The sequence below is a fragment of the Podarcis liolepis genome (assembly GCF_965112155.1).
Source record: "Podarcis liolepis genome assembly, chromosome: 1".
NCBI lineage: Eukaryota > Metazoa > Chordata > Lepidosauria > Squamata > Lacertidae > Podarcis > Podarcis liolepis.
This window is the reverse complement of record NC_139554.1, coordinates 56414098-56439789: the sequence shown is the minus strand read 5'-3', so window position 1 is coordinate 56439789 and position 25692 is coordinate 56414098. Positions and strand designations below refer to the sequence as shown.

The following is a 25692-nucleotide window of genomic DNA, read 5'->3' as shown; positions in this document are numbered from 1 at the left end:
CCATTAGCTAAAGTGGTGCTTCAGGTTAAGAACAGTTTCAGGTTAAGAACGGACCTCCAGAACAAATTAAGTTCTTAACCCGAGGTACCACTGTATTAGGGTTTTGTTTGTTTGTTTGTTTTTGCCTGGGCCGGCTTAAGGTATATATACCGTACTGGGCCAAGTGTCCCTGTTTGTCAGTCTTGTTCTTCTTGTTTCTGGTATTCCAATAAATCCTTTTGGAACTGGACCTCCATCTTGGGTCATGCCTGAACCCGCCTACACTTCAATTATATTCAAAGGAGAAAAGATATTCAATCAAAATGAACTAAAAGAATACGTATGGTGTCTGCTCTTTTATGGAAGTGGGTACTTAGTCCTTGTCATTCACAAGGTTTAGGGGAGGAGAAGTGTAAATTGGGTTCCTGTTAGACAGGAAGAAAATAAGCCTCTCGATTTTCCTCTTGAATGAGCCAAAATATGAGGGTAATCGTTGGAATCATCCAAATATATTGATAGATGAAGGGTTTTGCGCTCCTTTGTTCATTTTAAGCTGGACAAAAGCTGTGTACACACCGGAATATTCATGTACATAAATCTATTTTCCCCCTTTCATTCACACATCAGCACTTTCAGCTGAACTTGGTCTCAGTGTTTCCCATCCACATTATTAGGTGGTATTTGAGAGAGTGTATTTGCCCTTTTGTTGTCCCCTCAGTTGGTACTTCCTTGCTCTCCCTGAGTTCCAGAAACGTGAGGTCTGTTGTAGACCTGCTCACTGGTTTTGTTGACCTGTGCACAAGGGCAATCTTTTTATTAATTTTTGAGGTAGTAGTTTTACCTGACTTGCACAAAACAGTGGGCTAAAAAACAAAAATGTGCCTGTGTTGTGCCTGGTCCCACCAGCAGCCTGCTGAGGAGTGCATCACCCACAGAAGTTAGGATTGTGGTGATATACAGCGTCCAGCGAGATGTTACCAAACAAGTAGAAAACAACAACAATGTGCTTCAGCATCTTCACAGTTGGGTAACATGCAGTTTTACATGCCTCTTACCATATTACCTGCCAATAAGGAAAATCCAAATTAAACGGGGGAGAAATGCAGGCAGCCACTTGGACAAGGACAACGTATTGCAGACGTAAAGCAAAGCATGCAAGCGTGGGATGCATCAAAACAGTCACAGGATGGGTTTTATATTTCACCCAGCGAGGCGGACCTTGAGAGTTGATGCAATAATGGTTCCCCTTGCCCTAGTGTCCTATTGTGCCAATATCACTCAAGATATTGTGAAGTTGGCCTTGCGAGTGGCGGGTGTCAGCTCTCATTTGTCTTGCTCTGCAACATTCTGTTTTAGTGTTCCTATCTGGACAATTTGTACACCATCCACTTCCTAAATAATCTGATTTGAGCCTGTCCTCTCTTGCAATTTTACTGGGCCTCTGATTCGATTTTGGCTCCTCTGCCACACTGGCAGCCTCTAGATCTGCAGGTGAACGCAAGAACTTCTCTTCCGGGCCTTCTCTTTACTTTTCCAAAATTCGTGTCGAAGCACCTCACTGCCGAATTAGGCTTTGGGAGGCAGAGCTGTGAACGGAAGGCACTTTTCCTTCCAGCTCAGCAAGAAACAGCTCTCAGAGCCCTTCTTAGATCTCGGGTTGCTGCCGCGTCCCATGGATATCTGGCATTCTGTGGCGAAGGTATGAGAAATCACTGCCTTCCACCTCCCTGCTCAGCAGTAGCACTGCGAGTGAAAAATGTGCACTTTTCATGCCTGCTTACCCGCTGCCTTTGTGCATTCTCAAGATAAGCTGCATCTGCCAGCGGCTGCTCGTTAATCACATCCACAGCCAGCCTGTGGACTAAAGCAGACCTTTTCATTTCCTGGCATCTGGGCACCACCAAGGGGTCCGGGCAGGCAAGTGTGGCTGGCTGAATGGCAGATGTGGAAGGGACAGGGGGGAGGAGGCAGAGAGGAGGAATAATCTTGGCTACTTTTGTACCCTGAAAGCCCATTTCAACTGGAGTTTCTCAAGCGGAGAATACAGATAAATAAACCCACCTAGGTTTTAGCCCAGTTACTCTGACGACAGCTCTTTTAAATGCACCAAGTGTTCCCTTGCTTTATTTATTTCTTTTCTTTTCTCCCGGACTACAAGCAAGCCAGTGTTTTCCAATTAAAGCAGGAGGCAAAGGGAAAGGGATTGGGGGAATCGCAGGAGGGGCCTTCTGGCGCATCTTTCTCTGACAACAGACAAATCGCACTTCCTTTTTTAATGTTCTGATTGGATATATTAGTTCCAAAGCGTTGATACGCATTTTTATTTTGAATGCTCTTTTGAACAGTTGACTTAGGCTGCCAGCTAAGCACAAGAGTGGAGAGAGCTCAAAGATGTGGGTGGATTGGAACAGATCCTGTTAGTTTATGGACCCAGATACTGTGAAAAAAATCCCCAATTGATTCCCACAATGGAGGGCTTGCTCATGGCCCCAAACTTGGGTGTAGAAAGTGATCGGAGAGGAACACAGAGCTGTTGCTGTTTAGTATGTCAGCATGGACCCGTTTTGTCTCATTTCTTTTCCCGCCATCCTCTTTCTCCAAAATTGATTTCTTCCAAGCTTTCAGGGCCTGGTAGCAGAGCTTTGGCTCTGACACTCTGAGGGAATTCAAAGTGTTATGCAAACATTTAGGATGGAATTAAGACTCTAAATCCCTGTGAAATGGAGATGGTTGACTTCGCCACTTTAGATAAAAATGCAGTGTTTGCACAGCCTGTTGGAGAGATGAGATGTTTTATCCTGGGTGGTGTTGGCTTTGAATTAAGTGTGCTTATGTTGCGATAATCGGGTACTGCAGAAAGTTCAGGTGCCAACAGTGCTGGGCAAAAGACAATGTGTAGTTACAAGCAGTGGGCAATAAGTCCCAGCACAGGAGGAGGATAGTGGGAGACGGGACATATTTACAATGGTCATCATTCAGACATGTGGGGATGTTTCCATTGTGAGAATCACAATCTGAAAATGACCAAAAGGTGAGGTGGGTTAAAGGGATGGAGGCAAATAAGTGGGACAGAAAAGGAAACAATCTAGCATGCACAAAATTCCCTCAGGCAAAAGCCTCTCACTTCTCCTACCTCCTCTGTCTCTTTCCCTTCAAGGAGCCTTGGCCAGCTTGGTGCCCACTAAGGGCTAGACAGAGATGGGGGACACATTTGCCCCCTGAGCTTGAAGTGCCCCAGATGTACACTGAAAGGTTGTTGTTCTGGGGGCCTTCTGGCAGTCCCCTCACTGCGAGAAGTGAGGTTACAGGGAACCAGGCACAGGGCCTTCCCGGTAGTGGCACCAGCCCTGTGGAACAACCTCCCATCAGATGTCAAGGAAGTAAACAACTGACTTTCAGAAGACATCTGAAGGCAGCTCTGTTTAGGGAAGTTTTTAATGTTTGATGTTTTGTCACTTTTTTATATATTCTGTTGGGAGCTGTCCAGAGTGGCTGGGGAAACTCAGCCAGATGGGCAGGCTATAAATAATAAATTGTTGTTGTTGTTGTTGTTGTTGTTGTTGCAAACAGCTTCATGACCGAAAGCACTAGGCATGCTGGCCAAAAACATATATAAGCCTTCACTGTCATATGGTGATAATATTTCTGGAGGAATTAAAGAAATCATAAGGAATTAAAGAAACAGTAAGTGGCAAAGGAGCAAACTTGCCTGAGGTAACAAAGCATCTTATGACAGTGAAGGTGCTGAGGTATAATTATATTGCACCTTTTTTACTTCCGTGCGAACTGCCTGCATTAACCTTTTCTGCAGAAAGCAGCACTGCCTCTTTTTTTCTTTTTTGGCTGCAAATCTTTATCCAGTTCCTTTCACCAGGACCAAAGCTGACTTTGACAAAGGAGAGATCTTCTGACCCTGCGTAATAATAGAAAAACTGGATATCATCCTATTGCAAAATTAGATCTTTGCCCTCAATCCCCTTCAGGTTTGAGGCTGTCTCTGTCAGCAGAAGTTATATGAAATGTTATTGCTCTTTTCCCTCCGCAGAATAGACATCTCCCCCCTCCCCTCCGTGATGTTTCCTAAGCAACGGGGAAACGGCTCAGATTCAAGCTAGGAAACCAATAAGGAAAGCGGTCAAGTCAATGAGGCTTAAGCTATTGTCAGACCAGATTTTTAAGCCGATGAGCAAATTAAAAAAAAGAAAGATAATTTGGTCCCCAAATCAGCAGCCCTTCGTCATTATTAAGAACACATCACATGGCTTATTGCACCAGCTGTCCTAAATACTGGAGCTGCCCCAATTTGTTTCCTTTCTGCTGGTTTCTCACATTGCATTGTAGACGCTGCAGCCAAAGACTGGAAGCGGTGGGAACTACAGCTAGCTTTGCTGGGGTTGCAAACCTTGCTAGAACTCCAGGCAATTAGAGTGCTGAGAGACTGTGATCGAGAAGGTGAAAGGGAGTGGGGAAGAAGGGAATCAGCCAAAAGAGGAGAAAGGGAGAGAGAGAGAGGTGGGTGGAAGCGATAGAGTTTTTTTCTCCAGGGTGACTGAATTCCTGTTAGGATTTTTGAAACAGTGCTCAGATTACAGGGGTGCCAGGGGGTCTCCCTTAGGTGCTGCCCTTTGAAAGCTACAAGAAAGGTGTGATTTGGGTGGGGTCAGGGAGTGGGGCTTGTGGATTTCATCGAAACTGCACCAGGCTCTGCTCAGGGCTTGGTGCACATGGGACCAAGCACTCCCCACCTGCCCCAGGGAAAAGTGTCACACCATCTCTGGAGAAGGAAACAACTTAAAGACGTGTTGCAGAATTCCCAAAAAAATAGACCAGAGGCAATTGTACTTCATCCAGCAGAGCTTTACTGCTACTGAAGGCAAACGAGCATAATGGTCACAAATCCAATACATTCAGGATTGGCACAGTCCTTAAAAATCCAGTTGCAGCACTTACAATAAAACTTACAATGTCTTATAATAAAACTTAAACTTAACACTAAGCATACAGAACAGAACAGATCAAAGAGGTAGAAGTGAAAGTAAGTGAAACCCAGGCTCCTCTTGGACTGATTATTATAGTTAGCATGACCTTGACAGAAAAATAACAGAACCAGTGGTGGAGCTTCAAGCTCCGGCAGTGGGGCGGGGGGGCGGATTGCGGGCGGGGGCGTGGCTGGCGTGCATCCCGGGGGTGTGGCGTGCTGTTCGCAGGGTTGTGGTGCGCTGCCTGTGGGGGCGTGGCACCCAGCGCGGGGGGGGGGGGCAGCCATAATGGCACTCCACTGGGATCGGGGCGCCAGGGGTGGTACGCTCCCCCCACACCCCTGTTCCTCTGCCAGGGAACAGAACCAGTTTAAACAAGATGTACTCAGCTTCCCAGAAGAAATAACCCAAACAAGAACCTTCTGCCTGTTTCTTTCATATAGAAAGAAAACTTTCCAGAACCCTCTTTAACTAAGCAGAACAGGAAAGATCTCTACACATCAGATCAATACTTTCAGTACTTTCTGTACTAAGAAATGCAAACTGACAAAAAGAACTGGTGCAGTCATAGGAACATACTAAGTCAGACCGCAGAGTCACCTAGCTCAGCATTATCTGCTGGCATCTGACCTCCACAGATCTCCCCAGAGCTGCCAGGGATTGAACCTGGGGACTTCTGCATGCAAAGTAGATGCTCTACCACTGAACTATTGCTTGGTTTTGTTTTCTTCTATTGTTGTAAACCCCTGTGATATTTTTTTTAACAATACAGCAGTATATGAATATTTTTATAAATAAAAAATAAAACGAGCTAAGGTCCTTCATACTGTTTGGGTCAATTTTTGAATTTATCCTTTGGAAAGGGGTAAGTTCACCCCATCCAATGCGGTGCTTATTTTGTGGGGGAATCATCAAATTGCATTGATTGATTGATTGATTATTTAATTTCTTTTCCACTTAACATATTAAAAATACTTCTAATCAGCGTACAAAACATTGAAGCAACAACAGACAACTTAAACAAAATGTTACAAAAAATACAGTGTTAAATATAAAAATGTTACATCACTGCAAAGTTACTAATATCTATAAAAATAAATATCAGTTTATTTTCCTTCTGATGCACCCTTCCTCTCAGCCTCCAGGGTCTAAACAAACTCTCAGCTCACCCACAAAAGTCTCACATCTGGAAACAGCAAACATCACTCTAGACTTGCATTTTATGGGCAAGCACAAAGAAGATAGTACTTTCTCAGGCTTCCCACAGTTGTGTCCCATTCAAACAGTTCCAGGTGCAACAGGTTTGTTGAGTTTCTCAGTGGATCCAAAGGACGGGGAAAGGTCTCCCCTCTACTCCCACCTCTTTCTTCACCCTCTGTCCTCTCCTCCTCCTCCAGGGGCATACATCCATGTTGCAGTTCCTCCTGACCGGGGTTTCCCTCAAGCTGCAAGGGCCATCAAAATGAAGGTGTGAGGCACTCTCAGGAGCTCTGTGTTAGAGCAGGGCTCTTAGTGCTCCCGTGCCAGGTTCAATTATGGCTTCTCTAGATGTGAAAGCTTAAAATACCCTCTTGAACAGCGGAACAGGCCCTTGGGGCAGGGAGAGATGTTTGGGAGATGGGCTTCTTAACTGCCACGGGTACAGACTTTCCCACTTATGTAAGACAGACTGGCAGAAGATGGAATGCACTTTGTTGTTAATGTCAAACACAAAAAGTGTCCTCTGAGAGATTAAAGGAAAGACAAATAGATTTGTTGATACCCATTACAGGAGAGCTGCTGGATGTGGAAATATGTAAGCCCTCCCATCTCTGCCCAGCTCTTTTCGTTCTACTTCACATCCTGCTTAAATTGGGGCTCTGTGAACTAAATGGCAAGTGTCTCACACTCTTGGCAACTGATCCAACAATGTGCTTTTCACCCTCTTGGGTGGTGTATGTGCCCATGCATTTATTGAAAGCATTTCATCCTAGTCTTCAGTCAAAAAAGGCCCCCAGAGCAGTTTACTGAGTGCCATTGATAGGACAGCCTCTGCCCTCAGGTTTAAAATCTAAAAGACATGACAAAAAGGAAAAGGGATTGGGAGCTGGGAGGGAAAAAGGAAACTCAGGCACTGTTTCTTAGTTACAAGGACATGGGTGGCACTGTGGTCTAAACCCCTTGGGCTTGCCAATCAGAAGGTCAGCAGTTTGAATCGCTGCGGCAGGGTGAGCTCCTGTTGCTTTGTCCCAGCTCCTGCCCACCTAGCAGTTCGAAAGCACGCCAGTGCAAGTAGATAAATAGGTGCTGCTGCAGCGGGAAGGTAAACGGTGTTTTTGTGCCCTCTGGTTTTCATCACAGTGTTCCATTGTGCCAGAAGCAGTTTAGTCATGCTGGCGACATGACCTAGAAAGCTGTGGACAAATGCTGGCTCCCTCAGCCTGAAAGTGAGATGAGCTCCACAACCCCATAGTTGCCTTTGACTGGACTTAACTGTCCAGGGTCCTTTACCTTTACCGTTTTTACCTCTTAGTTAGAGTTCTTGTAATGACCAACTGGAATTTAAAAGTTTCAATAAAAGAAGGAACAAACGGTTGTGGGCCTTAGTAGCTCAGTGCTAGAAACAAATCTAGAGACCAGTCATCTATAATTTATCAGGCATGTGGCAGCCATTTCCTCTATGTTGTCTGCCTAAAGCCTACGTCATGGGTAGGCAAACTAAGGCCCACAGGCTGGATCAGGTCCAATTCCCTTCTGGATCTGGCCCACAGACGGACAGGGAATTGCCGTGTGGCTCACCAGTGTGCACGTTCTTTCCCTCTCCCTCATCTCATCTCAGGAGGACTGAGAACGGGGCTAGATTTGGGCTTCAAGGCAGACAGAAATTCAACAGAGACCCGGTGGGCAGAAATACAACAAGAGGTGCATTGCAGGGAAAGTGTTTCCTGATGGATTTCTGCCTGTTTGGGATACTGGAACTCTGCCAGAAACAAATCAATAGTGATCACTCATACGTAGAAATGATTTTGATAGAGCGGAATAAGCTGGCTGGGAAGAGAGTCCACTGAAACTGCTTTGTCCTGTCCTGTCCTGTGGACAGAAAAGGGAAAGCAAATGAAAATAAATTATCTTGGCCTTATTCTCAAGGTGCTTTGGAACATAGCAGATTGGTATTAAAGTTCACTATATTTATAAGTGTGTGTGTGTGTGTGTGTGTGTGTGTGTGTGTGTGTGTAGGAAGGGACTAGGCAAAGTGGGGTAAACATTATTTTGCTCAGTCCTATCTGGAAAACTCTTCAGAGAAGTAAGCAGGTTTTTTGGCACTGAATTTTGTTAATGCCTCACTTGTAATGCCTCTGAGCTCTCAGGATAGATCTTCAGTAGATTATGTTGCCTGGCATGGTTTAGACTGGAGTGAGGCAAGAGTGATTAGTTGGGAGTTGGGCCAAGGTTTAAGCACTAACTGGGACTATACTGTGAAAGCACATTACTTGCTCAGCTTCTGTTGAAGAAGACAATCCACCCTGTCCCACAGACCATCCCAGAGCGCTCTTGGTCCTATTAAAAAGATACTCGTTTTCCCCCTCCTTATCATACAACGCAATCTGTAAAGCAATCAGTTTTGCACATGTGTGTTTAGTTTGTATAAGTTAGTTTACATCATGAGAAACTTTCCAAAAAATTGCAGTGTGGTAAGGACTGGTGAAACGGAAGAACATTGAAAGCTGGGGGCGGGGGGGAGAGAGATTGTAGCGGTAATGGAGGAGTCAGGAACTAAACTGCCAGCGGAAGACTCAGTTGAACATTTTTTCCTGACATACTAGTTTTCTTTGAGCAGGGAGGCGTGTGTTTATGTGTATATTGTCTCCTCATCTATTAATTGCTTGCCAGGAAATATGTTGCACATTTTCATATATACCGTATAAACAATTTTAATGATTAAAAAACTAAAAACACTTTGATGTGTAAAGTCAGCCTCACATTGACTGACATAATGTAAATCATCTTTAATGCTTATCAGCTATTTATTTCCATAATCTGCACGAAGAAAAGGGGGGAAAAGGCTTTTCTTAATCCAGTCTTATATCATCAACATTTAACAATATTCTTGCCCCCCTCTTCTCCTGCTTCTCTTCTTCCATCTTTTCTTCTACTACAGCAGCTGTATTTTCTTCAGTCTTTCACTTCACCTTATTCTGTGTTATTTATACTAAGTAACTTCCTTCCATAACAAAAAAGATTGTTTAAAGGAGAAGTGCCATCAGCATTGAACTGAGGAAGGGAGGGATTTACCACAGTTGTGCCAAATGCTACAAAATACACCTTAGGTCAGGCCTGGGGAACCTTAGGTCCTTCAGGTGCTGTTGGACTCCAATTCCACCAGCTCCCTCCATCTTGGCCAATGGTTAGGGATAATGGGAGTTGGGAGTCCAGCGCCATTTGGAGGCCCAAAGGCTGCCCAGCGCTGCCTAGGCAAAAGCTGCCATATCCCATTCCTGCTAGGTAGCCTTGGGAACTCCATCATTTCCCCACATCTTACTGCCTCTTCCCTCCTTCCCCCTCTCAGCCACTAACTGAAATAAAAACTGTGGTCATCGGAGCATTATTGATGGTGTCACTCGCTTCGCAGCAGTGCCTGCCAGGTGATGGAGAAAACACCAGCCTGTCCGCAGAAATGTCATGTAGACACATAAAGCCGGGATTAACATCAAAGGGCTCCAGTGCAAGGCTCCTAGTGGCAGGCCCGCCCTTCAAAGCATTCTTCAAACTGGCTGAAAATGTGCTAACAAGGCATGAAAAATGCCCCACTGAGACAAAAGGAAAACACCAAGCCTGGGAAGATGAGCTGGATTATTTTCAAAGGCAGGCACACTGGTCTGAGGACTGAGCGATAAAGCCGCCATAGCACCTCAGCCTGCGAACTTGTCAGGTTTCTATTCCTGAGCCAGACTGGCACTGGGCTGAATACGGGAAAGCAGTCAAAGTACTGTATGGATGACTTGGGATGCAGCACATTGCCCTGGGATACAGTAAAAAGAAACAATTTTCCCACAGAGCCCTGCCACTGGGAAGGCTGCTTTCTTATTACAAAGAACGTGGGCAAATGCATTCATTCATTCATTCCTTTGTTGAAATGGAATCGATGTTCTATACTTCTCTCTCAGGTGAGGATGGTCTAATTCATTGCTGAAAACCACTCCAAGGCATTTTAACAAGGCTAGTAATAATTCAGCGGTTGGCCTAAAGAAAACCACAGCAATTGTATTTATTTATTTATTTATTTATTTATTCATACATACATACATACATACATACATACATACCCTGCCCATCTGGCTGGGTTTCCCCAGCCACTCCTGGGTGGCTCCCAACAGAATATATAAAAAAGCGACAAAACATCAAACATTAAAAACTTCCCTAAACATGGCTGCCTTCAGATGTCTTCTAAAAGTCAGATAGTTGTTTATTTCCTTGACATCTGATGGGAGGGCATTCCACAGGGCAGGTGCCACTACCGAGAAAGCCCTCTGCCTGGTTCCCTGTAACCTCTCTTCTTGCAGGGAGGGAACTGCCAGAAGACCCTTGGAGGAGGACCTCAGTGTCTGGGCTGAACGTTGGGGGAGGAGACACTCCTTCAGGTATACTGGGTTTAGTATCCTCCCTCAAAATACCTATGTGAAAAGACATGCTTTCAGTTGCCACGTAAAAGCCATGAGGGAACTATCTCCAAAGAAGGGACCACCATAATCTGTGTGCTTGAATTTCTTCTGCAAAATATGGGGTCTGAAGCCCCCCTCCCCCAGTCCTTTGTCTTCTACCTTGTTCTCAGTTCAAGCAGTCTCCTCACTGCTCTCTCCACTGTTGGCCTTGATCCCTGCCTCAGGTTAACCTCTTGGCATTTTGATTTGCTTTGGCTTCTAGGACACTGGCTTTAATTTCTGGCCTCCTGCCTTTCTGACCTATCTCTGGCCCTTGACCTTAACTGGCTTCCTTTCTCAGCTCCTAATTCCCGAGGCCTTTCAACTCTGGCTAGCCTCAGCAACCTTTCACTGATGATCCCTGACAAATTGCTTTTTCACGCCGAGATTTGGCTGTTAGGTAATCTCTGCTTTATTCCTCCACAAACACTACCATTACGCAGGCTTGCCCGATGTCTCCTCATAAAATGGATTTGGATGTGCCTCTGCATTCCGCTGAAATCTTGCTGCACTCAGGTCAGGAGACCTTCAGTGGTGTGATGGCGTTCTTAATGGGACTGCATAGAAACTGCCCCTGAAGTCTACCCATATGGAGTGAGCATTGCACATAAGAATAAAATCTGGAGAACAGGGTAGCCCAGCTGTAAAAACAAAACTCTGTGCTAGTTAATCCCGCTCCAGCCTTGATCCATTTAGTAATGCCAAAAATTCCTTTCTGCTCATGCAGACACATTTGGAATAGCTAAGAAATATGCAGAGAAATCACCCCCATCCCTCTTCACTTTCATTTTGCCCCCTTAACGGGTCTATGAAGAAGAATGTTAAGAGCACTGAGCTTGCATGCCATCTGAGGAGTCACATTCTTTTTATCAATGAGGAGTCCCTGGTGCCGGCCGTCACCAGATGCGAAGCATGCTAAAAACTTACGGAGGACAGCTATGCATTCTCAGAAATTGCTGTGTTCTTTCAGGTGTTATGAAGGCCACAAATGTAAGAGACAGCCTGTGATCCTGTGTGCTGCAGGCATGAAGGCAGGCAGTACAGAGATGGTAGTTCTCCAGAGTCTTGGAGACACTGTGGTTGAGCATCATTCCCTATGGCATTCAACAGTGCTTAAATTTTTGTGTCCTTGTATGATCATACGCAATGCCTTTGCATGTTCAGCTGTACATGTATAGGCAGGGGCGGCCCATCCCATGTCGTCACCTGAGGAGAAGCAGGAATTGCCACCTCCTGCCCCCCCATGCCCACCACTAGGGAGAGAAGAACTAATGCTATTTCTACTGCCAATTGTGAGCCCCCCGAGAAACTGCTGTAAAATTTGTTCTCTCCTTGGAGAAATAGGGTGAAATGGTCCCTGCAATTTATTGTCCCACAAAGATGATAAGCAACTTCAAGAGGCCATTTGCACACAACTCTGAATGCAAACACCTTGGGCCAGGTAAATGCAAAAACGCTTTTTGCCACTGAACACACTCGCAGCTTCTGGAAACAACCAAAATAACAGCAAATCTCAACAAGCCTACATGACTACATGGTATAAAATTCAAGAATGTTATAGAACATTCAGATTCATCTTATATGAGAAAGCAGGCAGGGATTTCACCCCCCCCCCTCATTCTCTTATAAAACTAGAACCAATGAAGGTGAGTGTTGGAAGATTCAGGATGGACAAAAGAAGTATCTTTATTCAGTGCATAAATGATGTAATGATTGTTAGAATTCCTGTTCCATGATTGCAGTCATAGGACTGTTGTCTTTCACATGACGTGGTATGTTTTGACTCCACGGAGTGGGAAGTGACAGAGGCAGGATGTTTGTGTTACTGTGTTCCGTGAAGTGGGACTATTGTCCTTTGTTCTTCTTTCTCTTTGATGTCTGATGCTAGAGAGAGAGGGAGCCATGTTGCTGTGCTCCGTGTGTGTTTATATGTAAATAAAGTAGATTAGCCAAAATGCTGAGTTGCTGAGGTCTGTCCCGTGAATTGCGCAGACTCTGCGGATCCCTAAGTGTGCTGGTGTCTGTTGGCATCGGTTGCTGTGATGTTTGGGCTGAAGAAAGCTTATGTAGCTCCCGAATGAAAGACCAGGAGGGAGAGAACATGCCAGTCGGGCATGTGTCTCTGGCAGGGTCCTACTCGAGTGTAGGACGAGCTCCTGACAGCGATGGCTAGCAACTAGGATAGCTTTAAAAGAGGCTTAGACTAATTCATGGATGTGAAGGCTATCAGTGGCTACCAGCCACAAGGGCTATGTTCTGTCTCCACAGCTGTGGGTCATATGCTCCTGAATCCCAGTTGCTGGAAATCGCAGGAGGGGAGAGTGCTGTTGCATTCAGGTCCCGCATTCAGGCTTCCCACAGACTTCCAGCTCACCATTTTGAGAACAGGATGCCAGTGGCCTGAACCAACAGGCTCTTCTTATGTTCTTAAGTAAGAGAAACATTGGGTGTCACAGTGTTGCCCCTCGTATATATATGTGTATGTAATGGTACTTGAGCTTAAGAAGCTGTGATGGCCTGGGAAACCGATTCAGAGGCTGAACCGGAGGAATCCCAGCCTGCACAGGAGTCCCCACCTCCAGGGCCGGCTGAACTGGGGCAGGGCCTTGATTCTGAAGCGCCTGCACCTGTGCCGGATCCTCAGGAGCAGGCACCAGGTGAATCCACTCTGGCTCCGGAGGTGGTTGAGGACTCAGTGCCTACAGGTGAGTCTCCCCCTGGGCCCAGTAACCCTTCAGCCTCTCCTGAACTGCAGAGGCTCAGGGCAGAGAGGCGAAGGGAACTGGTTTCTGCCAGGAGGAGTGCTCGCCTTAAGGCCAGGAGAGGCGAGTCTCCTGGGGGCCGGGACCGCCCCTAGCCTCAGAGAAGATAAAGGCCAGTCAGCCCGATCCCAGGTTGCGGGAGCAACATCGTTGTTGAGTACCTGTTCCTGCCTGGACCCAGACCTGACCCTCCAGTGTTCCTGTCCCCGCCCGGCTTCCTACTTCGGACCTCGCCCCGCTCCTTGTGAACTGTTTCCAGCCCAGTGACCCAGGACCGGACTTTGACTACGCCAACGGTAACCTTCCCTCTGGGACCAGCACAGAAGCACTGGCATAAAACCATAGAGTTGTAAGGGACCCTGAGCATCATCTAGTCCACCCCCCTGCGATGCAGGAATATGCAGTTGTCCCATGCGGGGATCAAACTTGCAACCTTGGTGTTAGCAGCACCACACTCTAACCAACTGAGCTACAGCATGTGTATCATCCCAGGCCCCTAATATCGGAAGTGCTCCCGCGGACTGACCTTCGCCCCTATCACAGCTGATACAGTAATTGGGAAGCAAGGAAGAAAAATGCACCAGTGGGGCAGCCTCTCTTCTAAGTAGCAGTTGGCACATGTAACAGGATCCTCTAATCATTCACTACAGAAGGTTTTTACATCTGACACCATTGTCTTTTTCCCAGCTACAGGCGACTAATTTGTCAAGGCTGTACGCGGCTTTCAGAAAAAAATATGCTTAAACTAGTACAAAGCATAACTTGCCCTATTTCCCCTGTGAGGCATGCAAGGAGTAATATTGCATCCATTAGATAAAAAGGGAAATTGAGGACTTCCTCCAAGGATCACACAACCAGGAGTGATGTTGGGAGTCTGAGTCACAGTTCAGTGGGAGGAAACAGAGGGTAATATCTGTGGTCACCCCATTGTCCTTTCCCTCCTTCCAGCACCCCTGTGTTTATCACAGAGGGGCATTTATCTGCATGCTCAGTTAAGATACAGCTTGTGATTTGGATTTTTCCTCCAAGCTGCCTTGCCCAAGAACTGTGACTGATCGGATTTCCTTACCTGAAAGTCAAATTGTCTTTCAGGCACTGGTAAACTTTGTGGCTTCTTAGATGATTTCAGCAGAGAGGCGTAATGAGCTTATAAAATTGTTTCCTGCACTCGCCAGTCAGATACAGCCAGGTTCGTTGTCTCCATAGTAAAAATTCATTAATTAAGGTGTCCTTTTGGTACTGATGAAATAATAAAGCAGCAACGCCTTACAAGCAAAGTTCAGCCATCCCTGTAGACAAGCATGGAAACCAAGTGCATGTTATGTGATTCGTTTTTGCCTTGTGTTTCCAATTCATTTTCCCCACCCAGTTTCAGTCTTTTGGATGGGACTCCCCACAGTTCTAATGACAGGGAAAAGGAAGATCAATGGGCTAAAAATGGTAGGGAGGAATGCTGTTCTTTCCATACATCTTCCTAGTCTCTTCTGTAGCCTGAAAATAGGGATAAGCCTGATAAACAGGGGTACTTTGGGGCTAAAATCCAGAGGCAACTGCATACAGTGGTACCTTGGTTTAAAAACAGCTTAGTTTATGAACAACTTGGATTAAGAATGCTGCAAACCCAGATGTAAGTGTTTTGGTTTGTGAACTTTGCCTTGGAATAAGAACATGCTTTGCTTCCTGTTGAGTGTGTTCCCTTTGTAAATTGAGTCCCCCGCTGCTATGGGAAAGCACGCCTTGGTTTAAGAACGCTTTGGTTTAAGAATGGACTTCCGGAACAGATTAAGTACATAAACCAAGGTACCACTGTACATTGTTCCATCTAATACATGTGAACTGTATTAGGCTACTATTCTAAACACACTTACTGGAGATCAAGGCTACTGAAATTGGAGGGACTTCTTGCTGAGCGTACAGGTATAGGGTTGCAATGTTGTGAAAGATAACATTTGCCTCACCATTCCTAAGAAGACGTGAGTGGCAACATTTTCAGTACTTCCTGTCCATTGATTCTTAAATTATTTTGTGCTGGAAAAGTCAGTGTGGGTTAACTTACATCTTCCTGACAGTCTTCACTGATCATTATTTTTCTCACCACTCATGTGGCAAACAAACCCTGAAAGTTCAGTTACTGGCTGGGACTCAGTGGTAGAGCACATGGGGTGGTATCCAAGTAACATGTTCCATTAGTGCAAGACTTTGCAGCCCTCTCCTCTCCCCACACCTCCCCCAAATCTGCTCCAGAGAGTTGTGAAAACCTCTGGAACAGATATAGAGGGTGCACAAGGTGGGGATGAAGCCACAAGTGGAAATCGCTGTGCTGATGGGACTGTGACTTGGAATAAAACCCATGTTTTGCATGGAGAAGGTCCCCGCTTCCGTCCCACGCATGTCTTGGTAGGAAGGCTGCTGCCAGTCATTAAAAAGCAGTGGGCTGGGACTGATGGGAGTGGTAGTCCAAAACACAAAGAGTACACCAGGATGCAGAAAGATGGTGTACACTGAGCTAGACAGACTAAGGGCAGCTTCCAATATCCCCAAGTTCCCTAAGCGAAAAGTGCCTTGCTGCTTCAGCATCTCTGCTATTCCCTCATATCAGCAGTTGATAGCCTTGTTTTCTGAAACAAGGGAAGCAATTTGTGTGGAATTATGCACTCCCTAATAATCCTCCCATGCCCTTCCTAAGTATAGCTAAGCTTGGTTATGTGCAACAAATGAAAGCCTTTCCTCCTTTGGGAATCTGACATCCTCTTCCATTAGATTCAACCCAATCTGGCATGCTGACCCATTGTGAGAAACAAGGTCATGGGAAAACCCACGAGTGAAAACCTGTGTCGATGAATGCTCATATTACTGCTGTTCTACATGGGAACACTTTCAGTGTTTGATGTTTGCCATCTGTGCCCATTAAAAAAACAAAAAAACACAAACCTATCCTAAGAAACAGATGGCTGTGCACATCCCAGCCCTCCCTCTCTCCAACTGCTCTGAATGAAGAGATATGTGTTGATTTAAAATGCATTCATCAATTTTAACATCCTTAGCTCTGTGGACTTCAGCATGAGGTGATCTATTATTGATCTGTTACTGCGTCTGTTTGAATGAAGCACGCGTTCTCCCTGGTGATGTCCTAGCAAAAAATTTTAATGCTTGCCAGCGCAAACTGGGAGACACTGGCCTGCGAGAGCTCCAGTTGGAGAACAGCCTTTACCAAAGGTGTCATGGGCTTAGAAGACACTCAAACTCAGGACGAAAGGGAGAAACCTGCTAAGAGGAAGGCATGTTTGGCAAACCCTCACCGTGATCAACTCCCACCCAGAAACCTATGTCCCCACCGTGGAAGGACGTGTGGATCCAGAACTGGCCTCCATAGCCACTTATGGACTCACTGTTAAGACCGTGTTCATGGAAGACAATCTTACTCAGCTACAAATGATCGCCACAGAAGATACTGAAACAGCAGAGTTTAACAGTGACCATTGTGCTAATGCCTCCAGGCACAACCAGTATCCCCACCACTACCATTAAGCAGAAGAAACACCCAGGCACGTGGTTCAAATGTGTCAGTTAGCACAATGATGCTATTGCACAAGGAAGCTTGTCCTGCAGTAACTGTCCCCACCCCCATTTTATTGAAGTTGCCCCAATCCAAGAAGTCTAGGGTAGGGTAAGGTAAAAAAAAAAAAAAATTTGAAACTACTACATAAAAGCTCTAATTGAAGTTGCATAAGAAAGGATAAACAAAAGATCATTGCTAATGCCTGATAATGGCCAGGAGAATGTGATTCTCAACACAGATTGTTGCTGCTAATATTTAATGCACCATCTATGTACATGTTGTTTTATGGAATAAACAAGTTAAATCCCATCAAATTCAACTTTGGCGTGTGGCGCTCATCTCCGCTTTCACACTAAGGGAGCCGGCGTTTGTCCACAGGCAGCTTTCCAGGTCATGTGGCCAGCATGACTAAACCACTTCTGGAGCAACGGGACACCATGATGAGTGCCAGAGTGTGCAGAAACACAGTTTACCTTCCCGCCTCAGTGGTACCTATTTATCTACTTGCGCTGGCATGCTTTCGAACTGCTAGATTGGCAGGAGCTGGGACAGAGCAATGGGAGCTTACCCCTTTGCGGGGATTCTAACTGCCTACCTTCCAATTGGCAAGCCCCAATGGCTCAGTAGTTTAGACCACAGCGCCACCCGCTCCATTAAGTGAAGAGTTTGCAACCTAAATTTCAACAGTGGCAGTATACTTCCATGAAGGTCTACTCAGATGCAAGCCATGCTAAGTGCAACAAGATTTACTCCTAAGAAAGTGTGCATATGATTATAACGTGCAGGAAGAAAAGAATGGAGAGAAAATGGATGAACTAAGGACAAATGAACACATGTCATTAGTAGGACTAGCTCTCAATAGTTCTAGTCAAATAATTGTATGAGGGTTAATCAAATCAGCATAGATGTGCATATGAGTCTCTCTCTGACACATATATCAGTAAGTACCTGATCAGTAGTGTTCCTTTCTGTAAAAAAGAAGTAGAAAGTGCCCCTCAAAGATGCCCCTATGCAATTTGTATAGCTGTAAGTCAAGAGTAGCCAATTTGTATAGCTGTAAGTCAAGTTTGCTTTCCAGATGGGGTGAGACTAGAATTCACATCACCTCTGACTGTTGGACATACTGGCTGGGGATTTATTTATTTTATAAAATTTATACACTGCTTGATTGTAAAAAACTTCCAAACGACTTACAAAAAGATAAAACCAAGAAAAAATTCCAGCTATACTTTAAAACATACAAAATTTAAAATACAGTGATACCTCGAGTTTACGAACTTAATCCATTCCAGAAGTCCATTCTTAAACCGAAACTGTTCTTAAACCGAGGCATGCTTTCCCCAATGAGGCCTCCCGCCGCCAGTGTCCTTCTACCGTTAGGATTCCACTCTTAGACCGAGGTAAAGTTCGCAAACTAGGACGCTACTTTCGGTTTTGCAGAGTTCTTAAACCGAATAGTTTGTAAACAAGGTTGTTCTTAAACTGAGGTGCCATTGTACTAAAACAGATTAAAATTACCCCAGCTTTCTAAGCATCTTATCTAAACAAGAATGTTTTTAGCAGGTGCTTGATCTCAATAGGCAGGGAGTTCCAATGTTTGAGACGCTGCCACGCTAAACGATCAAGTTTTAACAAATGATGAGAGATCGAACCTTACAACATACGGAGGGAACCACAATGGCTACTTGTGCCATAGATAATTGAATTTAAAATAATGAACCCTGTATCATCATCATTATTTTCTCTTTTTAAAAAATCTGCTGCTAGTGTGGCACCTTTTGAATTGCTAAAAAGGTGTTTAATCATAGTGTCCAGAAGTGATTGGCATATCAGGCCAGGAGTTGGGAGACCCAGTTTCAAATCTGTACACAGAATGGTTGACCTTAGGCCTGTCTCTAACCTTCAGCCTTATCAACCTTCCTGCTGGATGGTGCTTTTGAACACTTTCCCATTTTGTTAAAAACCTCACTTGAGGGCTCTGGTTCTTCTTCTTCTTTTTTAATTATGCAGTTTGTTTCCTGAATCTTATTTGCATAGCTGAGTTATCACCCTTAAATTACAAGAAGAACCAGTGGCAGATTCTACTTAACAACCCCTAATGGATGCCATTATAATTCTGTTGCTAGTTGTTGGCACTGAACTTCCACTGTCTCATCAGCATAAAGGGACACTGTCAGCCTGAAAAACAAATTGCATAGAAAATGAACTTGCCACTGCTGCTATTACAAGCCTTCCCTGAAAGAGATGATGAGGGAGAAGAGGATAAAGATTTCTCTTCTTCCGAGGAAGGAAGCAAAAATAAACTAGAAAAGCTATGCAGGATGGCAGCTGCATTAGAGAGAGAAATGAAAGAAGGGGTGAGTTTTTCCTCCTTTTAATGAAAAGATTGGGACAAATAAATCTTCCTTTATTTAAAGTGCTTTGAAGGGTGTCTTTCTGCATGGTTGAACACTGGGGTGGCAAGCTGGAGGTGCTGGGGCCAGAAAGTTATTTATTTGTTTGTAATTTTATAGGACAGATTTCCAACCATACACTTCAGAGGCATAGTAAAGCAAAGCGAAAGACGATCGGCCATATGTAGTCACCATACCTCATCAATGGGTCTGAACTCACCAGAGTGGTGCATGCTCTAGTTATCTCTCGCTTGGACTACTGCAATGTGCTCTACGTGGGGCTACCTTTGAAGGTGACCCGGAAACTACAATTAATCCAGAATGTGGCAGCAAGACTGGTGATTGGGAGTGGCCACTGAGACCATATAACAATGAAAGACCTACATTGGCTCCCAGTACAGTGGTGCCTCGCAAGATGAAAAGAATCCGTTCTGTGATTCTCTTCGTCTAGCGGTTTTTTTGTCTTGCGAAGCAAGCCCATTGACGGATTAGCGGATTAGCGCTATTAGCGCTATTAGCGGCTTTTAGCGGCTTATCAGTTTATCGGATCACCTGATAAGTAGCTTAGCGGCTTAGAAAAGGGGGGGGGAACCCCGCAGGAACTCGCAAGACATTTTCATCTTGCGAAGCAAGCCCATAGGAGATTCGTTTTGCGAAGCACCTCCAAAATGGAAAACTCTTTCGTCTAGCGAGTTTTTCGTCTTGCGAGGCATTCGTCTTGCAGGGCACCACTGTATGTTTTGGAGCATAATTCAAAGTATTGCTGCTGATTTTTAAAGCCCTAAATGGCCTCAGCCCAGTATACCTGAAGGAGCGTCTCCACCCCCAACGTTCAGCCAACCCAATGCTCACTGAGGTCTTCCCCTGAGGGCCTTCTGGCGGTTTCCTACCTGCAAGAAGTGAGGTTACAGGGAACCAGACAGGGCCTTCTCAGTAGTGGCGCCTGCCCTGTGGAACACCCTCCCATCAGATGTCAAGGAAATAAACATTGTTAGAGATGGAAAATGATTTGTGCTCTTACTTCTGTATTAATGCTAGTTTCCGTTTTAAAACTATATATTATGTGCTCAATAGTAAACTTTTTAAAATGGCTGTTGCTAAACAGGACAGTCCTCACAGCGTCTGCATTGAGATGGGGCATAAATAGGAAGATGTGCACTTGATCTGTCTCCTTTTCCTTTCAAAAGGACATTGAAAGTGTGTGCTCCCACACCTACCGCAAATGCTTTCTGCATCTCAGGCGAAAGGCCTTTTTCTTAAGCAGCAAATAAGTTCTGTTTTCCTCCTTCTTTCACAATTCAAAAGATGGAGAGGCACCTGGTAGGGGAAGTGCTTTGCTGCAAAAGGGTTCCAGTTCAGTCCCAAAATCTTTAGGTAGGGCTGGGAAACACACTTGCCAAACTCCAGACAGCCATTGCCAGTGAGTGTTGACAATACAGGATTAGGAAGATGCTTGGTTTAGCTCTGTGTAGGGCAACTTCCTATATCCTCACTTCACCCTACAGACACACTGTCAGCTCTGCTGCTTCCATGAGATTATGCAGTTAAAATCAAGAGTCCAGGGGTGCCATCTTCTGGGGAAAACACGCAAGGCACAAAGGGGCTTTGCAAAACTGCTGTGGCCTCTTCCGTCCCCATCCTCCACTATCCAGTTCACCCATTCTCTCCTGGAAGATTTTGAGTAAGATACAGTTGAAGCACAGGATGAGATCAGAAGCATAGATCAGCCAAATCTGTGGGCCGACTCTGACATTGATCCATAACATTCAGAAACAAATTGCCCATTTGTAAATGGGAACACCGGACATTTTCACAGAAGTACTATCTTACTTAATGGCTCGGCAGAAGAATATGAGAAATGCCTCCTTCCAAACATATTTCATTGGGGGACAAGATCAGGCAACAGGAAAGTACACTCTAAGAGGGCATTAAGGTCACTGGGTGGTTTGAACTCATCCTGACTTTGGGCCAAAATTAGATGGGGCACAAGAGATCTGTGATTAAGACACGGGAAAAGGCCTTGTGGGTCTGGCCAAAGATGCATCTTGTCTAGCATCCTGCACAATGGCTAAATAAACAGCTGATTCTAGGTAAGTAAAAAATGACACATGAAGGGAATAGCTCTCCCATAGTTTTACTCCTCCAACAACTGATACCTTTTCATTTTCACCTTATGCTGCAAACATCAGTGGGAAGTGCAGGGGGAGGGCAGCTTCAAATGGGAAAACACCCTTCCCCACAACACCACAGCCCCAAGCCATTCCAACAGCTTCTCCTGTGGCAGCTGCTAGTCACATCTTAGAGCATGCAGGAAATCCTAACCACAGACTGCCCACATTAACATCTAGTTGCACCTGTTGTCGTCGTTTCTTCATTTTGCATTTCGCTCCCCACTGAGACTCACCAAAGTCTCATTGACTGAACACTGGAGCAGTGAGGGGACCTTCGTAAGTGGGAAGATATGACGCTGCCTTATACCAAATCAGACCACTGGTCCATCTAGCTCAGTATTCTGTATGGTGATTGGGTTTCAGAGATCCTACTCAACGCTCCCTGCAACATTGGAGGGAGGCTCTTTTGCATGCAGAAGGAGGTATTCTACTACCTCACCATGACAGCTGGTGGCAGAGGCAGTGCAATCCGATCCATGCTCAGTGGGCCTTACTCCCTTGTAACCACGTTTAGGACTGCTGCCTTAAATGTTGCATTCCTGTTCATTTCAATGGGAAACTTTTAAACAAATGCCTATAACAATTAAGCAAATTTCCTATAAAGGGACTTAAAAACATTGGCCTCTGAATTGCTGGATTAAAAAATACATAAATATCTGTTCAAGTTTGCTATATTTGCATTTCTTAAAAAGTAGTAATTGCCACATGTCATCACACCTGTACACCTGCCTGGATGACAGTTCTTGCACTCTATGGCAGCTGCTGCCCAAACAGTCCTTTAAGAGCTTCTAAAGCTGATAATTTGAAGGCTGTAAGAAAAACACTTGAGCCAACACAGGGCTGCATGAACACAAGGCAGCACTACAAAACCAACACACACATCTTTTGAGGAGGAAAAAGTGGCATGTCAAGACAGCAGCAATGGACACTTCTTGTTGCAATTTACCTCAGGTCAGTAGCAAACGTAATGGCTGAGAGCGGGGAAAGAACGCTTTTCTTAAAAAGAAGAATGAAAAACAGCCTCAAGCAGCAGCACTCATGAGCACAGGAGCATTCAAGAGAACTTTGCCTCCTCAAAAATGCCCCTCAGCCGCTTATTTCCTAAGAGGGAAAAAGCAGTGTTTTTTATTATTATTATTATTTATAAATATTTATTAAGTTTTCACAAATTTTAAAAACACATATAATACACACAATACAAAGATATACATACAATAACAAACAAACACGTATAATTTCAACTTTTTTTCCCTTAAACTTACTTCATTGACTTCCCCATACCTCCCCTTTCTGCATTCCAATTCCCAAAATTATTTCAGCAAATCCTTCCCCTTAATTTTATCCGATTTTTTCTTTTCTTTTCTTTTACTTAATCTTTAACAGCTGTAATCCCTTACTTTATATAACCACAACATTTTAACATTCATTAATTTTGCAATATTTCTTAAGATAAATTTTAAATTTCTTCCAGTCTTCTTCCGCCGTCTCTTTCCCCTGGTCTCGGATTCTGTCAGTCATTTCAGCCAGTCCCATGTAGTCAATCACCTTCATCTGCCACTCTTCCAAGGTGGGTAGATCTTGTGTCTTCCAATACTTTGCTATGAGTATTCTTGCTGCTGTTGTAGCATACATAAAGAATGTTCTGTCCCTTTTTGACACCAATTGGCCGACAATGCCCAAGAGAAAGGCCTCTGGTTTCTTAGGAAAAGTACATTTAAGTACCTTTTTCATTTCATTATATATCATTTCCCAGAAGGCTTTAATCTTTGGGCATGTCCACCAAAGGTGAAAGAAAGTACCTTCAATTTCTTTACATTTCCAACATTTATTATCGGGCAAATGGTAGATCTTTGCAAGCTTGACTGGGGTCATGTAAATCATTTTCATAATATTCTCTCTTAAGGCATTACATGCCGTAAATTTTATACCGGTGGTCCACAACTGTTCCCAGTCGGCAAACATGATGTTGTGACCAATGTCTTGTGCCCACTTAATCATGGCTGATTTAACTGTTTCATCTTGCGTATTCCATTTCAGCAACAAGTTGTACATTCTTGACAAATTCTTAGTATTGGGTTCTAACTTTGTTTTCTAATTTTGTTTTCTCCACCTGAAAGCCAATTTTCCTGTCCTGTTTATAAACCTCCATTATTTGGTAGTAATGGAGCCAATCTCGTACTTTAAGCTTCAATTTCTCATAACTCTGTAACTTCAGTTTATCACCCTCTTGTTCCAAAATTTCCCAATATTTTGGCCATTTGGCCTCCATATTGAGCTTTGTCACGGCTTTCGCCTCCATCGGCGACAACCACCTTGGGGTTTTATTTTCCAACAAGTCTTTATATCTAATCCAAACATTGTATAGTGCTTTCCTAACAATATGGTTTTTAAAAGCTTTATGAGCTTTAACCTTGTCATACTATATATATGCATGCCATCCGAATACATTGTTAAAACCTTCCAAATCCAAAATGTCTGTATTCTCAAGAAGTAGCCATTCTTTCAACCAGCAAAAGGCTGCTGATTCATAATAAAGTTTAAGGTCTGGCAGGGCAAACCCCCCTCTTTCCTTTGCATCAGTTAAAATCTTAAATTTTATTCTGGGTTTTTTGCCCTGCCAGACAAACTTCGAAATATCTTTCTGCCACCTCTTGAAACAATCCATCTTGTCCACAATTTGCAATGTTTGAAATAAAAATAACATTCTAGGCAATACATTCATCTTAATAACAGCAATTCGGCCTAACAAGGAAAGCTTCAAATTTGACCATGTTTCTAGATCTTTTTTTACTTCTGTCCAGCATTTCTTATAGTTATCTTTAAATAGATTCACATTCTTAGATGTCATATTAATCCCCAAGTATTTCACCTTCTTAACCACAGTTAATCCTGTTTCATTCTGGAACCTCTCCCGAAAAAGCAGTGTTTGGGGTAGGGTTGGGGACAGAAAAAGAAACCAATCAAAGCAGAAATGATTATGTGCCACCTTTCTCTCCCCCCCCCGCCCCCTTCCAGCCAATACCTCCATGTAAGATGACAGCCTCTCAAGTCGCCATTTCATTAAAGCCAAGTCCAAACTTCATCACACACATGCAGCTTGCTCCTCATAATATTATTGGCTGATGTGCATGAATGCATACGAAGATGGCTTAAGCACAGTGCAGTGCCATAAAAGTTTCATGCATGGAGCTTCCTTTTCCAAGTGCCAGCAACCTCTTAAAGAAATGAGTGGACGCCAGCCAACTGTTCTGCAGTGGGAGGACAAGGGGCTCTATCAGTTCCATGACTATTTGCAAGCATGGCATCACTATGATCTCATTTGTGAGGTGCTGCACAGGAACACATCACAGGGCACTCTGAACACACTATGGAGTTCTCTTGAAAAGGAGTCTAGTCTGGAGACGGCATTATTATTAATTTGCGATGGCGTGGAAGGTTCGCAGGCTATAAAGGACTTGCTCACAAATTCATTGACAGCTGCACAAATAATTATAGCTAGAAAGTGGAAGATGCAAGCAGAATATTAAATGGAAGAATTGTATAAAGAGGTGTGGGATATAGCTATTAATGATAAATTAACATGTGCCATTAAGGTAAGATGGGGAATATGGAGGAGAAATAATTTTGAGGAGATATGGAAGGCGTTTGCAGAATTTGTACTATTAAAATGGAAAGGGGTCAAACCATCACAAGAGGTGTTGAAATTTTGAGAGGTTGGATAGTTACAATGGAATGGTCTTGATGGTAGGGTGCATATTTTTATTCTTATTTATTATTATTACTTGTCCAAAAAAAAAGTATTAATGGGGTCACTTTTTCCCATGCTTGGTTGCTTATTTATTTATTTATTGTTTTATTTTATTGAGATTATTATTGTAAAAGTAAATTAGAAAAAACCCCAAAAAGAACAAAAGAAAGAAAGGAGTCTACATAAATAGGAGTGCAGAGCCATCAAACAAAAGGAGGGATATCCATGGGGTGTCAGCAGGGGAACAGAAGGCACTAAGAGGGACTGGGAAGAGCCAGAAGCCCCTTACAGATGCTCTCTTCTCCTTACTGGAACATTTGTCGGCAGGTCTTTGGCGGAAAACTATACCCTGGAGCAAACTGCCATGGGCATGCCAAGGAAGAGTGCAGAGCTCCCTTCCTGAGTGCATGTCTCTTGGGTTAG

The 25692-nt window shown here is 44.2% G+C and overlaps 1 long non-coding RNA gene across 1 annotated transcript in view; it reads right to left on the bottom strand.

The window, feature by feature from the left end:
• Positions 1 to 25692, bottom strand: part of LOC310689190 — a 606488-nt gene that overhangs the window by 327809 nt on the left and 252987 nt on the right. The window lies entirely within an intron of this gene.